General features: G+C 38.8%; 1 long non-coding RNA gene across 1 annotated transcript in view; it reads left to right on the top strand.

Moving 5' to 3' along the window:
• The window catches only part of LOC129450975 (uncharacterized), a 415,333-nt gene that overhangs the window by 208,306 nt on the left and 188,752 nt on the right, over positions 1 to 18,275 (top strand). The gene's annotated exons all lie outside the window — the stretch shown is intronic.

The raw sequence follows: 18,275 nt of genomic DNA, 5'->3' as shown, positions 1-18,275 counted from the left end.
CACCCTAAGATGTGTGTGGGTCATAAACTCATTTAGCCCTCACGTATAACATTTTCTTACAGATGTAACTTTATTAGTTTTTGAATTATTTGAAAAGCTAATTTTAACACACCTGATGTAAAAAAAATAACCTTAACATGACAATGCCTTAGACACTACTCTAACACACTATAACTACCCTGCTAAAAAAACAATAGACACTATCACAGAAATTCTATTGGATTGATTGGTTTTAATGGGAATTTTATTGGTTCTATTGGAAACTCTAATGATCTCTATGGGTCTTTGTTCGTCACTAGTGGTATGTATTGGTTCTATTGGTGGGTCCATTAAATGTCCCAAAACACTACAAAAATGAATTTTGTAGTGGTTTTAATGGTACAAGCTAATGGGTCCTATTTGTATTTTAATGGAAACCATTAGAATTTTCTGTAATGGTTTTATTGTTTTTTTCAGCAGGATGCTAAACACATACAGCAGCATATGATGTACAGACCAGCTCAATTAAAAAAACTGACCATCAATATATCCTCTACATATATATCAAATTATTTATAAATAGGCCTATATTTTTTATGTTTTTGGATGCAATTGCAAGCATGACACGATATGTAATACAATGTCTTCATGATTTTCACCCATATCAGAACACCAAATTACCTTACCTGCGTTCAGAGTGGCTATATATTTGTGAATCATCATGATTATTTTGTTTTATAATGCATTGACCTATATTTGTGTTCTATGAATTAATTTTGGTAAGATTCCTTTTACATAGATTTTTTGTGTTTTTGGAGTGGAGTAGAGGGGTGTAGAGAGAGCTATCCTGAAGACAATTCAGTTAAAAAACAAGAACCAAAACATAATTTTAAACATAATTTTAAAGGGACCTTTATTTTGAAAGGCAACAGTGAATGCGATGCTGACCAATCATAAGATTTATTAGGATAAGTGGATTAAAAAATATGTAATATAGAATATAGTTATATATAGTAAGTAATCTAAGTATACAATCTCTTTACACTCCATCACAGTAGGTGGCGGTATGCACCTATGAAGTTGTTTCGCAACCTGCCATAAAATCAAACGAAGAGGAAGATCATTGACCCTAGAGGTTCTTGCTGCGTCCGAAAACTCAAGGCAGTGACTCGTTGCCTCGCTGCCTCATGAGGAAATGACTTCGGAAGCATGAAGGTAGCTCAGAGAAAGACTTTCGGACACACTTCTAAGGCAGCGTGTTTGAAATTTAAACAGAGGGCGCCTTTGTGATAACTAATCACATATTTGAAAACTACAATACTAATTTCTCGCTAGAAATGCAATTAAAAGGTGTAAAAAGTACAAATATACCTTTATTTACACTAAATTGGTGGTCCAGTCCCGTCCTTGGCCGCCATTTTATTTTTTCGAACTCGACCGGACTCGACCAATCACATTCTTAATGTACGTCCACGCATAGGTATCTCAGGAGACAGGAAGTAAACCAAACATTGAATTCGGACATGCCTTGATGCCTTGCTGCCTTGGAAAGCTGCCTCAGAAGGCAGCAATTTAGAGTTTTCGGACGCAGCCACAGACTAAACACACCCGCAGTTCAGACGACATGTCATCAAAATCATCATGTTTTTCAACATAACACGCGAAACCCGGTTCTCTTTAATGCACAAAGCCAGGGAGCAGGTCAGACATGAATCATGATCTTTGGGTAACTCTATATACTACTAACACCCAGACTTTGAAACTCTTATCTGTTGTGCTTGTAAAGCATAATTACTACTTCCATTCCTGAATAACTGTTAAGTGAAACAGATGTTTATAATAGTTGTCATACTATATACAGTAAATGAGGTAGAAGAAATAATGACTTTTTCATCATTCTACATTTAAACCCACACAGAAATCTAATGTTTAAACCCGCACATTAGCCTATAAATAATCAAAATTTTATTTTCTGTATAATAATAAATGTTGTCTTATACAAACTAGAAAACGTATATATCACTATTTAACAACCATAAAATAGTATTTCTCTATCAATCTTGATTTTCTTACAAGTTATTTATTTATTTATTTATTTATTTATTGCCAAAGATTTATTCCTTGGAATTTTCTTGGTGAGCTCATCCACAATACATTGAAATACATTGTTACATACACATACATATACAACTGTATATTTCTAAACAATTATAAGGAATGAAATACAGTTGCAGAAGAGTTGAGAGCATGAACAATCCTACAATAGGTACTATTCAAAAAACGTGTAGTCTTAGTTTTAATTGCTCTAAGGCGTCTACCTGAAGGAAGAGGCCTAAGGAGGTGACTAGCTGGATGTAGGGGATCTTTCAGGATCATTAATCCCTTTTTCTCCAAACGTGAAACATAAATCTCATCAATAGAGGAAAGATCACAACCAATAATTTTCGAAGCAAATTGTCTTATATTAAGTAAATTGAAACAGTACTTGTGTGTTTTAACAATTATTAAAGACCACCTATTGTCCAATTCACGTTTTAACAGTTCCTTTGGTTTGTAAATGTGTATTAGCCAGGTTAAAACCAGACCATTCTCAGTAGTAACTGAGTTATGCTCTGGCAAAGCTTCATAGACAAATAATTTCCAAAGAGCGTCACCAATGGACCTCACTCAAATGCCTCTGGGCACAATTGGCTAGATCTAAAACCAATCAAAGCGATGAAGGGGATGACGTATGCACCACTACCAGAGGGCTCTCACTAAGACATATTCGTTCTGCAATCAAAGTTGCAAATTAGTACATCAGACTTATTACCGACAATCCAGTCGATAAGACAGCGATAACATCTTTTTTTAGATATGAAGTCTTCAGGTGTTATTCTTTGCTCGGATTTTTAAAAAAAAGGAAAAGTTTCAATCACTTAAAACAGACGCGATAGCTGATTAGAACGAGTGATGTTTCACAACTGCATCCATCAGTATAATGATTCAAAATCTGCTTTACCATTGCTGCTGCGCTGTCTTTATCGAGTAAAGCCCGCCTCCAACGTTTCTGATTGGTGCCGCAATTTCTCTGCATTAGAAATTTTCTTGAATGGCCTCTTTGCCAAACTACTTGCAGAGCAAATCTAAATTTGGCGGAAGTTGTCTGGGTTTTTCCAGGCTAAGTGTGTATTAGTTCATGTTTACAATATGCAAAAGGTACAAACCCAAAAGTAAATGATTATGCAAGTTATTGTCTGCAACATAAATCTTTTTTCACGGACTACAACAAACACTAGACCAACATTATGATAATTCCTCCCACTTGGACTAACAGCCTATAAGTTAACTCCTGTTAGCATTGCATTGTGACCAGATCTTTCAAACATGGGAAGGAGCGTCACATTTCTGACTGACATCAGAGGTATTCAGGCCAATCACAATGTACAGATTAGTTGGCCAATCAGAACACAGCACTTTTCAAATTGATGAGTTTTGTACAAAACTCTGTCCGTTTATAGAAGAGACTGAAATCTGGAGCTATAAAAATGTATGGTATGTGGAAAATAATGTGTTTTTTTTTAACCATAAACCACACAAACACATTGTATTACACCAAATACACAAAATAGCTTTGTTTTAGCAATGAAATAGGTGCTCTTTAAGAGATACATTTTCTCAGTTTAAAATTTTGGATCATGCCTTGATGACCATGTTAAAAGTTAGGAACCACTGGTTTATACTATTAAAGGAATTAGCATCATCAGTATGTTAAAGGAATAGTCTATCCTTTTGCCATATTAAACTATGGTATTACCTAAACTTAGATGAATGAATACATATTTATCTTTTTTCAATGCGTGCACTGTACAGCGCGTCGTGAATGTGTTAGCATTTAGCCTAACCCCATTAATTCCTATGGTACCAAACAGGGAAGCCACCAAACACTTCCATGTTTTCCCTATTTAAAGACTGTTACATGAGGAGTTATTCCAATAAGTATGGTGCCACAGAATAAAACCTTTTTTTTTGGTACCATACAAATGATTGGGGCTAGGCTAAATGCTAACACATTCACAAAGCGCTGTACAGTGCACACATTGAAAAAAGATAAGTATGTATTTATTCATCTAGGTTGAGGTAATAACATAGTTTAATATGGCAAAAGGATAGACTATTCCTTTAACATACTGATGTTAATCATTTCTAATGCCTTTGTCTCTTTTTCTTCTGCTCAGACTAACTTAAATCATGGTTGATATCACACAGCTCCTCGTGATTTTAGTAGAGGAGAACTGCAATTGCAGCTTTCAAATGGCATCCCATCATGACTTTGTCAACAGATGACACAAAAAGTTGTAACATTTGTTGTAACACGTTTTCTTCAGAGAGTTTGGGCCAGTTGTACTAGCCAGACATAAAAAAGTTGGATGTAAGGCCTACGGCAGGCTTAGTTATGTCCAACATTGTGAAAAATATTTAAGCCTTTTGCACCATCTGAAACTACGACCAGTCACAGCTATGCTCATTGTAAATGATGCACGTCCCCACGTATGCATTTAACTGCAGTGATATTTAGACAACATTCCCTTTTACTATGATTATACTATGATTACCCTTACTGCCGCCAGCTAATAGATGACAAGAGAGCTTTCCCTCCTCATGTTTAACTGTGCACTCACCCTCAACATACGTGCATCACGTGCACACCCATCGATCACGATCTGCACATTAACTAAATGAAAGCCTTTACCGTTTGCGCAAAAGGTAATAATTTGGATATTAATTCTAACAGCTCTGGATTAAAATGAAATTAAATTAAAGCTTTTAATCAATTCTCTACTCTGTCTTTGTAAATATTTATATATTTTATGATATCATAAATTTTTGGTGTCTCTATGAACTCTGCCATGCACAAAAGCACACTGCTCACGTATCCTGTGCATTACATGTGCCAATGTCTCATCACATTTCATTATTTCTATTTTTGCCATATAAAAAAGACAAGACTTTATAATAACACCTACCCTTTACTAGATGTAAGATTTAATTTAAGGTATGTGCACTACGTCTAGATGGTGCAACAGGTGTAAATTCTACGTCGGTCTTAGGAATTTATAGAACTAGTGTTCCATGATTCTCAATGAGACAGGGACGAGTGGAAAAGAACAGATAATTTTGTTGCATTTTTTCATCTGACATCATGCTCATCCAAACTCAACTTTACCTCATTATGTGCCCTTTTTGGCTTGACCCCGGTAATTGCTGCTTGCAGCTATATTTAGGGGTCAAGCCACGAAGTGGCGTAGACACCTATTGTATCTGTTAGTTTTCTTATTAGGGGTCAAGCCCCGAAGGGGCGTAGAACCCTATTGTTATTGTTAGTTTTCTTATTATTAGGGGTCAAGCCACGAAGTGGCGTAGACACCTATTGTTTCTGTTAGTTTTCTTATTATTATTATTCAGTTTCTTGTTCTTCCGCCATTGAAGTCAATGGCAGCCCATAGAACCGTACGTAGGAAAGTTATGAAATTTGGCACACATGTAGAGGACAGTCTCAGAAGTTACTATAGCAACATTGGTGTGTCTGACTCAAACCCTCTAGCGCCACCAACAGTCCAAAAATCCACTTATGTTCATGCTCATAACTTCTGACCCGTGAGTCCTAGAAACTAAATTCTTGTTTCCACTGAATCCTTGGCTCATGATGATTCAATTGCACACATTGTTGTCATTTGTGTCATGCACATCTTTCCGCCATTTTGAATTTTCTATAAAACCTACTTTTTCGAACTCCTCCTAGACCGTTTGTCCGATTTGCATGTCCTTTGGTATGTAGCATCTAGAGACACCCATGACAAAAAGTTATCAAAAGCTTTTTGATTGACCAATGCGTTCTCGTATAAATTGACAACATATATGGCGGCGAGCACGCCAAAACGGACGTGAGGCCGTATTTTCGCAAAACTTTTGTGTATCGACACGAAACTTGGTATATGTCATAACAGTCATGACCTGAGGGTGCCTGCAACGTTTCGTCACAGCGCCACCTAGTGGTCACGAGATTCGAAAAATGCCTATTTTCGCTTATAACTACTTCAAACTTGAGTCTAAAATCATGAAGGAGGTCTTGTTAGATTCCTTGAGGCATGCCGAGTCAAACGTTACCAAACCGTTTTCGGTCGGCCATTTTGGGTGTCGGCCATTTTGAATTTTCTCATTAAGTTCAGTATTTCACAAACCAAATGGCGTATCGCTACGAAATTTGGCATGGTTCATCGCTGACATGTTCTGAGCGCACCTATAAATCTTTAGGACGGCGCCACCTAGTGGTCAGGATATGTAAATAAATTGTTTAAAATCTTTATATCATTTGATTAAATTGCCACTATGACATAAGACTTCACTCTATTGATTCCTTGGCTCATGCTGAGTCCGACTGTACCAAATATGTCTGAGTCAAACCTACTTCCTGTCGGCCATTTTGAATTATATTGAACACCTACTTTTTCGAACTCCTCCTAGAGCGCTCGTGTGATTGGCTTGATTTTTGGTATGCATCATCTAGAGACACTCTAGACAAAAAGTTATCAAAAGATTTTCGGTAGACCTATCCGTTGTCGTATAACGCATCAAAGAATGCGAGGGCGAGCACGCCAAAATGTGTTTGAGCCTGTATCTTCGCAAAACTCTTGCGTATTAATATGAGACTTGGTATATGTCATAACAGTGATGACCTGAGGGTGCATGCACCATTTCGTCACACTGCCCCCTACTGGTCACGAGATATAAAAAATGTCTATTTTTGCTTACAACTACTGCAAATTTGAATGTAAAATTATGAGACTGGTCTTGTTAGATTTCGTGAGGCATGGCGAGTCAAACGATACCAAATGGTTTTTGGTCGGCCATTTTGTGTGTCGGCCATTTTGAATTTTTCTTTAAGTTCAAGTATTTCAGAAACGCAATTGCGTATTGTTATGAAACTTGGTATGGTTCATCAGCAACATGTTCTGGGAGGACTTGTAAACTTTTCGGTGCCCCCTAGTGGTCAAGAGATTTGAAGCTATATCTCTGCATCTCTTTATCGTATTTACACCAAATTTGGTGGGTGTCATCACAATCAAGACCTGAGTCACAATTTATTGTTTGGTCAGTGCCCCCTAGTGGTCAAGTCATTTAAGGCTATATCTCCGTATCGCTTTATCGTATTTACACTAAATTTGGTATGTGTCATCACAGTCATGACCTGAGGCACCATCTATTGTTTCGGCACAGCGCCACCTAGTGGTCTCAAGATACGAAAAAATTGCTATTTTTTTCATAAAACTAATGCAAACTTAGATCTTAAATCATGACAGTCATCACGTATGAATCATTTTTTGCCATGTTTGGCTTGACCCCGGTATCGCTGCTTGCAGCTATATTTATTATTATTATTATTAGGGGTCAAGCCCCGAAGGGGCGTAGAACCCTATTGTTATTGTTAGTTTTCTTATTATTATTATTATTATTATTATTATTATGTTTCCTCTTCCGCCATTGAAGTCAATGGCAGCCCATAGAACCGTACGTAGGAAAGTTATGAAATTTGGCACACATGTAGAGGACAGTCTCAGAAGTTACTATAGCAACATTGGCGTGTCTGACTCAAACCCTCTAGCGCCACCAACAGTCCAAAAATCCACCTATGTTCATGCTCACAACTTCTGACCCGTGAGTCCTAGAAAATAAATTCTTGTTTCGTCTGAATCCTTGGCTCATGATGATTCAATTGCACATGTTGATGTCATTTGTGTCATGCACATCTTTCCGCCATTTTGAATTTTCCGTAAAACCTACTTTTTCGAACTCCTCCTAGACCGTCCGTCCGATTTGCATGTCCTTTGGTATGTAGCATCTAGAGACACCCCAGACAAAAAGTTATCAAAAGCTTTTTGATAGACCAATGCGTTCTCGTATAAATTGACAACATATATGGCGGCGAGCACGCCAAAACGGACGTGAGGCCGTATCTTCGCAAAACTTTATTGTATCGACACGAAACTTGGTATATGTCATTACAGTCATGACCTGAGGGTGCCTGCAACGTTTCGTCACAGCGCCACCTAGTGGTCACGAGATTCGAAAAATGCCTATTCTCGCTTATAACTACTTCAAACTTGAGCCTAAAATCACGAAGGTGGTCTTTTTAGATTCCTTGAGGCATGCCGAGTCAAACGATACCGTTAGATTCCTTGAGGCATGCCGAGTCAAACGATACCAAACGGTTTTCGGTCGGCCATTTTGGGTGTCGGCCATTTTGAATTTTCTCATTAAGTTCAGTATTTCACAAACAGAATGGCGTATCGCTACGAAGTTTGGCATGGTTCATCAGTTACATGTTCTGAGCGCACCTATAAATCTTTAGGACAGCGCCACCTAGTGGTCAGGATATGTAAATAAATTGTTTAAAATCTTTATATCATTTGATTAATTTGCCACTATGACATAAGACTTCACTCTATTGATTCCTTGGCTCATGCTGAGTCCGACTGTACCAAACATGTCTGAGTCAAACCTACTTCCTGTCGGCCATTTTGAATTATATTGAACACCTACTTTTTCGAACTCCTCCTAGAGCGCTCGTGTGATTGGCTTGATTTTTGGTATGCATCATCTAGAGACACTCTAGACAAAAAGTTATCAAAAGCTTTTCGGTAGACCTATCCGTTGTCGTATAACGCATCAAAGAATGTGAGGGTGAGCACGCCAAAATGTGTTTGAGCCTGTATCTTCGCAAAACTTTTGCGTATTGATATGAGACTTGGTATATGTCATAACAGTGATGACCTGAGGGTGCATGCACCATTTCGTCACACTGCCCCCTACTGGTCACGAGATATAAAAAATGTCTATTTTTGCTTATAACTACTGCAAACTTGAATGTAAAATTATGAGAGTGTTCTTGTTAGATTTCGTGAGGCATGCCGAGTCAAACGATACCAAATAGTTTTTGGTCGGCCATTTTGTGTGTCGGCCATTTTGAATTTTTTCTTTAAGTTCAAGTATTTCAGAAACGCAATTGCGTATTGTTATGAAACTTGGTATGATTCATCAGCAACATGTTCTGGAAGGACTTGTAAACTTTTCGGCGCCCCCTAGTGGTCAAGAGATTTGAAGCTATATCTCTGCATCTCTTTATCGTATTTACACCAAATTTGGTGGGTGTCATCACAATCAAGACCTGAGTCACAATTTATTGTTTGGTCAGTGCCCCCTAGTGGTCAAGTCATTTAAGGCTATATCTCCGTATCGCTTTATTGTATTTACACTAAATTTGGTATGTGTCATCACAGTCATGACCTGAGGCACTATCTATTGTTTCTGCAAAGCGCCACCTAGTGGTCTCAAGATACAAGAAAATTACTATTTTTTTCATAAAACTAATGCAAACTTAGATCTTAAATCATGACAGTCATCACGTATGATTCATTTTTTGCCATGTTTGGCTTGACCCCGGTATCGCTGCTTGCAGCTATATTTCTTCTTCTTGTTCTTCCGCCATTGAAGTCAATGGCAGCCCATAGAACCGTATGTAGGAAAGTTATGAAATTTGGCACACATGTAGAGGACAGTCTCAGAAGTTACTATAGCAACATTGGTGTGTCTGACTCAAACCCTCTAGCGCCACCAACAGTCCAAATATCCACTTATGTTCATGCTCACAACTTCTGACCCATGAGTCCTAGAAAATAAATTCTTGTTTCCTCTGAATCCTTGGCTCATGATGATTCAATTGCACATGTTGATGTTATTTGTGTCATGCACATCTTTCCGCCATTTTGAATTTTCCGTAAAACCTACTTTTTCGAACTCCTCCTAGACCGTTTGTCCGATTTGCATGTCCTTTGGTATGTAGCATCTAGAGACACCCAAGACAAAAAGTTATCAAAAGCTTTGTGATAGACCAATGCGTTCTCATATAAATTGACAACATATATGGCGGCGAGCACGCCAAAACGGACGTGAGGCCTTATCTTCGCAAAACTTTATTGTATCGACACGAAACTTGGTATATGTCATTACAGTCATGACCTGAGGGTGCCTGCAACGTTTCGTCACAGCACCACCTAGTGGTCACGAGATTCGAAAAATGCCTATTCTCGCTAATAACTACTTCAAACTTGAGTCTAAAATCATGAAGGTGGTCTTGTTAGATTCCTTGAGGCATGCCGAGTCAAACGATACCAAACCGTTTTCGGTCGGCCATTTTGGGTGTCGGCCATTTTGAATTTTCTCATTAAGTTCAGTATTTCACAAACAGAATGGCGTATCGCTACGAAATTTGGCATGGTTCATCAGTGACATGTTCTGAGCGCACCTATAAATGTTTAGGACGGCGCCACCTAGTGGTCAGGATATGTAAATTTTTTTTAAAAATCTTTATATCATTTGATTAAATTGCCACTATGACATAAGACTTCACTCTATTGATTCCTTGGCTCATGCTGAGTCCGACTGTACCAAATATGTCTGAGTCAAACCTACTTCCTGTCGGCCATTTTGAATTATATTGAACACCTACTTTTTCGAACTCCTCCTAGAGCGCTCGTGTGATTGGCTTGATTTTTGGTATGCATCATCTAGAGACACTCTAGACAAAAAGTTATCAAAAGCTTTTCAGTAGACCTATCCGTTGTCGTATAACGCATCAAAGAATGCGAGGGCGAGCACGCCAAAATGTGTTTGAGCCTGTATCTTCGCAAAACTTTTGCGTATTAATATGAGACTTGGTATATGTCATAACAGTGATGACCTGAGGGTGCATGCACCATTTCGTCACACTGCCCCCTACTGGTCACGAGATATAAAAAATGTCTATTTTTGCTTAAATTTCTGCAAATTTGAATGTAAAATTATGAGACTGGTCTTGTTAGATTTCGTGAGGCATGCCGAGTCAAACGATACCAAATGGTTTTTGGTCGGCCATTTTGTGTGTCGGCCATTTTGAATTTTTTTTTAAGTTCAAGTATTTCAGAAACGCAATTGCGTATTGTTATGAAACTTGGTATGGTTCATCAGCAACATGTTCTGGGAGGACTTGTAAACTTTTCGGTGCCCCCTAGTGGTCAAGAGATTTGAAGCTATATCTCTGCATCTCTTTATTGTATTTACACCAAATTTGGTGGGTGTCATCACAATCAAGACCTGAGTCACAATTTATTTTTTGGTCAGTGCCCCCTAGTGGTCAAGTCATTTAAGGCTATATCTCCGTATCGCTTTATTGTATTTACACTAAATTTGGTATGTGTCATCACAGTCATGACCTGAGGCACCATCTATTTTTTCGGCACAGTGCCACCTAGTGGTCTCAAGATACGAAAAAATTGTTTTTTTTTTCATAAAACTAATGCAAACTTAGATCTTAAATCATGACAGTCATCACGTATGAATCATTTTTTGCCATGTTTGGCTTGACCCCGGTATCGCTGCTTGCAGCTATATTTAGGGGTCAAGCCCCGAAGGGGCGTAGAACCCTATTGTTATTGTTAGTTTTCTTATTATTATTCTGTTTCTTGTTCTTCCGCCATTGAAGTCAATGGCAGCCCATAGAACCGTACATAGGAAAGTTATGAAATTTGGCACACATGTAGAGGACAGTCTCAGAAGTTACTATAGCAACATTGGTGTGTCTGACTCAAACCCTCTAGCGCCACCAACAGTCCAAAAATCCACTTATGTTCATGCTCACAACTTCTGACCCGTGAGTCCTAGAAACTAAATTCTTGTTTCCTCTGAATCCTTGGCTCATGATGATTCAATTGCACACATTGATGTCATTTGTGTCATGCACATCTTTCCGACATTTTGAATTTTTCGTAAAACCTACTTTTTCGAACTCCTCCTAGACCGTTTGTCCGATTTGCATGTCCTTTGGTATGTAGCATCTAGAGACACCCCAGACAAAAAGTTATCAAAAGCTTTTTGATAGACCAATGCGTTCTCGTATAAATTGACAACATATATGGCGGCGAGCACGCCAAAACGGACGTGAGGCCGTATCTTCGCAAAACTTTGGTGTATCGACACGAAACTTGGTATATGTCATTACAGTCATGACCTGAGGGTGCCTGCAACGTTTCGTCACAGCGCCACCTAGTGGTCACGAGTTTCGAAAAATGCCTATTTTCGCTTATAACTACTTCAAACTTGAGTCTAAAATCATGAAGGAGGTCTTGTTAGATTCCTTGAGGCATGCCGAGTCAAACGATACCAAACCGTTTTCGGTCGGCCATTTTGGGTGTCGGCCATTTTGAATTTTCTCATTAAGTTCAGTATTTCACAAACCGAATGGCGTATCGCTACGAAATTTGGCATGGTTCATCGGTGACATGTTCTGAGCGCACCTATAAATCTTTAGGACGGCGCCACCTAGTGGTCAGGATATGTAAATAAATTGTTTAAAATCTTTATATCATTTGATTAAATTGCCACTATGACATAAGACTTCACTCAATTGATTCCTTGGCTCATGCTGAGTCCGATGGTATCAAATATGTCTGAGTCAAACCTACTTCCTGTCGGCCATTTTGAATTATATTGAACACCTACTTTTTCGAACTCCTCCTAGAGCGCTCGTGTGATTGGCTTGATTTTTGGTATGCATCATCTAGAGACACTCTAGACAAAAAGTTATCAAAAGATTTTCGGTAGACCTATCCGTTGTCGTATAACGCATCAAAGAATGCGAGGGCGAGCACGCCAAAATGTGTTTGAGCCTGTATCTTCGCAAAACTTTTGCGTATTAATATGAGACTTGGTATATGTCATAACAGTGATGACCTGAGGGTGCATGCACCATTTCGTCACACTGCCCCCTACTGGTCACGAGATATAAAAAATGTCTATTTTTGCTTATAACTACTGCAAATTTGAATGTAAAATTATGAGACTGGTCTTGTTAGATTTCGTGAGGCATGGCGAGTCAAACGATACCAAATGGTTTTTGGTCGGCCATTTTGTGTGTCGGCCATTTTGAATTTTTCTTTAAGTTCAAGTATTTCAGAAACGCAACTGTGTATTGTTATGAAACTTGGTATGGTTCATCAGCAACATGTTCTGGGAGGACTTGTAAACTTTTCGGTGCCCCCTAGTGGTCAAGAGATTTGAAGCTATATCTCTGCATCTCTTTATCGTATTTACACCAAATTTGGTGGGTGTCATCACAATCAAGACCTGAGTCACAATTTATTTTTTTGGTCAGTGCCCCCTAGTGGTCAAGTCATTTAAGGCTATATCTCTGCATCTCTTTATTGTATTTACACCAAATTTGGTGGGTGTCATCACAATCAAGACCTGAGTCACAATTTATTGTTTGGTTAGTGCCCCCTAGTGGTCAAATCTTTAAGGCTATATCTCTGCATCTCTTTATTGTATTTACACCAAATTTGGTGGGTGTCATCACAATCAAGACCTGAGTCACAATTTATTGTTTGGTCAGTGCCCCCTAGTGGTCAAGTCATTTAAGGCTATATCTCTGTATTGCTTTATCGTATTTACACTAAATTTGGTATGTGTCATCACAGTCATGACCTGAGGCACCATCTATTGTTTCTGCACCGCGCCACCTAGTGGTCTCAAGATACAAAAAATTGCTATTTTTTTCATAAAACTAATGCAAACTTAGATCTTAAATCATGACAGTCATCACGTATGAATAATTTTTTGCCATGTTTGGCTTGACCCCGGTATCGCTGCTTGCAGCTATATTTAGGGGTCAAGCCCCGAAGGGGCGTAGAACCCTATTGTTATTGTTAGTTTTCTTATTATTATTATTATTATTATTATTTTTCTTCCTCGTTCTTCCGCCGAAAGTCAATGGCAGCCCATAGAACCGTACGTAGGAAAGTTATGAAATTTGGCACACATGTAGAGGACAGTCTCAGAAGTTACTATAGCAACAATGGTGTGTCTGACTCAAACCCTCTAGCGCCACCAACAGTCCAAAAATCCACTTATGTTCATGCTCATAACTTCTGACTTGTGAGTCCTAGAAACTAAATTCTTGTTTCCTCTGAATCCTTTGCTCATGATGATTCAAATGCACACATTGATGTCATTTGTGTCATGCACATCTTTCCGCCATTTTGAATTTTCCGTAAAACCTACTTTTTCGAACTCCTCCTAGACCGTTTGTCCGATTTGCATGTCCTTTGGTATGTAGCATCTAGAGACACCCAAGACAAAAAGTTATCAAAAGCTTTTTGATAGACCAATGCGTTCTCGTATAAATTGACAACATATATGGCGGCGAGCACGCCAAAACGGACGTGAGGCCCTATCTTCGCAAAACTTTATTGTATCGACACGAAACTTGGTATATGTCATAAAAGTCATGACCTGAGGGTGCCTGCAACGTTTCGTCACAGCGCCACCTAGTGGTCACGAGATTCGAAAAATGCCTATTTTCGCTTATAACTACTTCAAACTTGAGTCTAAAATCTTGAAGGTGGTCTTGTTAGATTCCTTGAGGCATGCCGAGTCAAACGATACCAAACGGTTTTCGGTCGGCCATTTTGGGTGTCGGCCATTTTGAATTTTCTCATTAAGTTCAGTATTTTACAAACAGAATGGCGTATCGCTACGAAATTTGGCATGGTTCATCAGTGACATGTTCTGAGCGCACCTATAAATCTTTAGGACAGCGCCACCTAGTGGTCAGGATATGTAAATAAATTGTTTAAAATCTTTATATCATTTGATTAAATTGCCACTATGACATAAGACTTCACTCTGTTGATTCCTTGGCTCATGCTGAGTCCGACTGTACCAAATATGTCTGAGTCAAACCTACTTCCTGTCGGCCATTTTGAATTATATTGAACACCTACTTTTTCGAACTCCTCCTAGAGCGCTCGTGTGATTGGCTTGATTTTTGGTATGCATCATCTAGAGACATTCTAGACAAAAAGTTATCAAAAGCTTTTCGGTAGACCTATCTGTTGTCGTATAACGCATCAAAGAATGCTAGGGCGAGCACGCCAAAATGTGTTTGAGCCTGTATCTTCGCAAAACTTTTGTGTATTAATATGAGACTTGGTATATGTCATAACAGTGATGACCTGAGGGTGCATGCACCATTTCGTCACACTGCCCCCTACTGGTCACGAGATATAAAATATGTCTATTTTTGCTTATAACTACTGCAAACTTGAATGTAAAATTATGAGACTGGTCTTGTTAGATTTCGTGAGGCATGCCGAGTCAAACGATACCAAATGGTTTTTGGTCGGCCATTTTGTGTGTCGGCCATTTTGAAATTTTTCTTTAAGTTCAAGTATTTCAGAAACGCAATTGCGTATTGTTATGAAACTTGGTATGGTTCATCAGCAACATGTTCAGAGAGGACTTGTAAACTTTTCGGCGCCCCTAGTGGTCAAGAGATTTGAAGCTATATCTCTGCATCTCTTTATCGTATTTACACCAAATTTGGTGGGTGTCATCACAATCAAGACCTGAGTCATAATTTATTGTTTGGTTAGTGCCCCCTAGTGGTCAAGTCATTTAAGGCTATATCTCTGTATCGCTTTATTGTATTTACACTAAATTTGGTATGTGTCATCACAGTCATGACCTCAGCCACCATCTATTGTTTCGGCACAGTGCCACCTAGTGGTCTCAAGATACAAAAAATTGCTATTTTTTTCATAAAACTAATGCAAACTTAGATCTTACATCATGACAGTCATCATGTATGAATCATTTTTTGCCATGTTTGGCTTGACCCCGGTATCGCTGCTTGCAGCTATATTTATATATTATTCTTCTTCTTGTTCTTCCGCCATTGAAGTCAATGGCAGCCCATAGAACCGTACATAGGAAAGTTATGAAATTTGGCACACATGTAGAGGACAGTCTTAGAAGTTACTATAGCAACATTGGTGTGTCTGACTCAAACACTCTAGCGCCACCAACAGTGCAAAAATCCACTTATTTTCATGCTCATAACTTCTGACCCGTGAGTCCTAGAAACTAAATTCTTGTTTCCTCTGAATCCTTGGCTCATGATGATTCAAATGCACACATTGATGTCATTTGTGTCATGCACATCTTTCCGCCATTTTGAATTTTTCGTAAAACCTACTTTTTCGAACTCCTCCTAGACCGTTTGTCTGATTTGCATGTCCTTTGGTATGTAGCATCTAGAGACACCCCTGACAAAAAGTTATCAAAAGCTTTTTGATAGACCAATGCGTTCTCATATAAATTGACAACATATATGACGGCGAGCACGCCAAAACGGACGTGAGGCCTTATCTTCGCAAAACTTTATTGTATCGACACGAAACTTGGTATATGTCATTACAGTCATGACCTGAGGGTGCCTGCAACGTTTCGTCACAGCGCCACCTAGTGGTCACGAGATTCGAAAAATGCCTATTTTCGCTTATAACTACTTCAAACTTGAGTCTAAAATCATGAAGGTGGTCTTGTTAGATTCCTTGAGGCATGCCGAGTCAAACGATACCAAACGGTTTTCGGCCGGCCATTTTGGGTGTCGGCCATTTTGAATTTTCTCATTAAGTTCAGTATTTCACAAACAGAATGGCGTATCGCTACGAAATTTGGCATGGTTCATCAGTGACATGTTCTGAGCGCACCTTTAAATCTTTAGGACGGCGCCACCTAGTGGTCAGGATATGTAAACATTTTTTTAAAATCTTTATGTCATTTGATTAAATTGCCACTATGACATAAGACTTCACTCTATTGATTCCTTGGCTCATGCTGAGTCCGACTGTATAAAATATGTCTGAGTCAAACCTACTTCCTGTCGGCCATTTTGAATTATATTGAACACCTACTTTTTCGAACTCCTCCTAGAGCGCTCGTGTGATTGGCTTGATTTTTGGCATGCATCATCTAGAGACACTCTAGACAAAAAGTTATCAAAAGATTTTCGTTAGACCTATCCGTTGTCGTATAACGCATCAAAGAATGCGAGGGCGAGCACGCCAAAATGTATTTAAGCCTGTATCTTCGCAAAACTTTTGTGTATTAATATGAGACTTGGTATATGTCATAACAGTGATGACCTGAGGGTGCATACACCATTTCGTCACACTGCCCCCTACTGGTCACGAGATATAAAAAATGTCTATTTTTGCTTATAACTACTGCAAATTTGAATGTAAAATTATGAGACTGGTCTTGTTAGATTTCGTGAGGCATGGCGAGTCAAACGATACCAAATGGTTTTTGGTCGGCCATTTTGTGTGTCGGCCATTTTGAATTTTTCTTTAAGTTCAAGTATTTCAGAAATGCAATTGCGTATTGTTATGAAACTTGGTATGGTTCATCAGCAACATGTTCTGGGAGGACTTGTAAACTTTCCGGTGCCCCCTAGTGGTCAAGAGATTTGAAGCTATATCTCTGCATCTCTTTATCGTATTTACACCAAATTTGGTGGGTGTCATCACAATCAAGACCTGAGTCACAATTTATTTTTTGGTCAGTGCCCCCTAGTGGTCAAGTCATTTAAGGCTATATCTCTGCATCTCTTTATTGTATTTACACCAAATTTGGTGGGTGTCATCACAATCAAGACCTGAGTCACAATTTATTGTTTGGTCAGTGCCCCCTAGTGGTCAAGCCATTTAAGGCTATATCTCCGTATCGCTTTATTGTATTTACACTAAATTTGGTATGTGTCATCACAGTCATGGCCTGAGGCACCATCTATTGTTTCGGCACAGTGCCACCTAGTGGTCTCAAGTTACAAAAAATAGCTATTTTTTTCGTAAAACTAATGCAAACTTAGATCTTAAATCATGACAGTCATCAGGTATGAATCATTTTTTGCCATGTTTGGCTTGACCCCGGTATCGCTGCTTGCAGCTATATTTATTATTCATCCTAGTTCTTCCGCCATTGAAGTCAATGGCAGCCCATAGAACCGTACGTAGGAAAGTTATGAAATTTGGCACACATGTAGAGGACAGTCTCAGAAGTTACTATAGCAACATTGGTGTGTCTGACTCAAACCCTCTAGCGCCACCAACAGTCCAAATATCCACTTATGTTCATGCTCATAACTTCTGACCCGTGAGTCCTAGAAACTAAATTTTTGTTTTCTCTGAATCCTTGGCTCATGATGATTCAATTGCACACATTGATTTCATTTCTGTCATGCACATCTTTCCGCCATTTTGAATTTTCCGTAAAACCTACTTTTTCGAACTCCTCCTAGAGCGTTTGTCCGATTTGCATGTCCTTTGGAATATAGCATCTAGAGACACCCGTGACAAAAAGTTATCAAAAGCTTTTTGATAGAC

This window comes from Misgurnus anguillicaudatus, chromosome 8 (assembly GCF_027580225.2).
Source record: "Misgurnus anguillicaudatus chromosome 8, ASM2758022v2, whole genome shotgun sequence".
Classification (NCBI taxonomy): Eukaryota; Metazoa; Chordata; class Actinopteri; order Cypriniformes; family Cobitidae; genus Misgurnus; species Misgurnus anguillicaudatus.
Note: the sequence above shows the minus strand (reverse complement) of the source record. Positions and strands in the feature narration are given on the sequence as shown.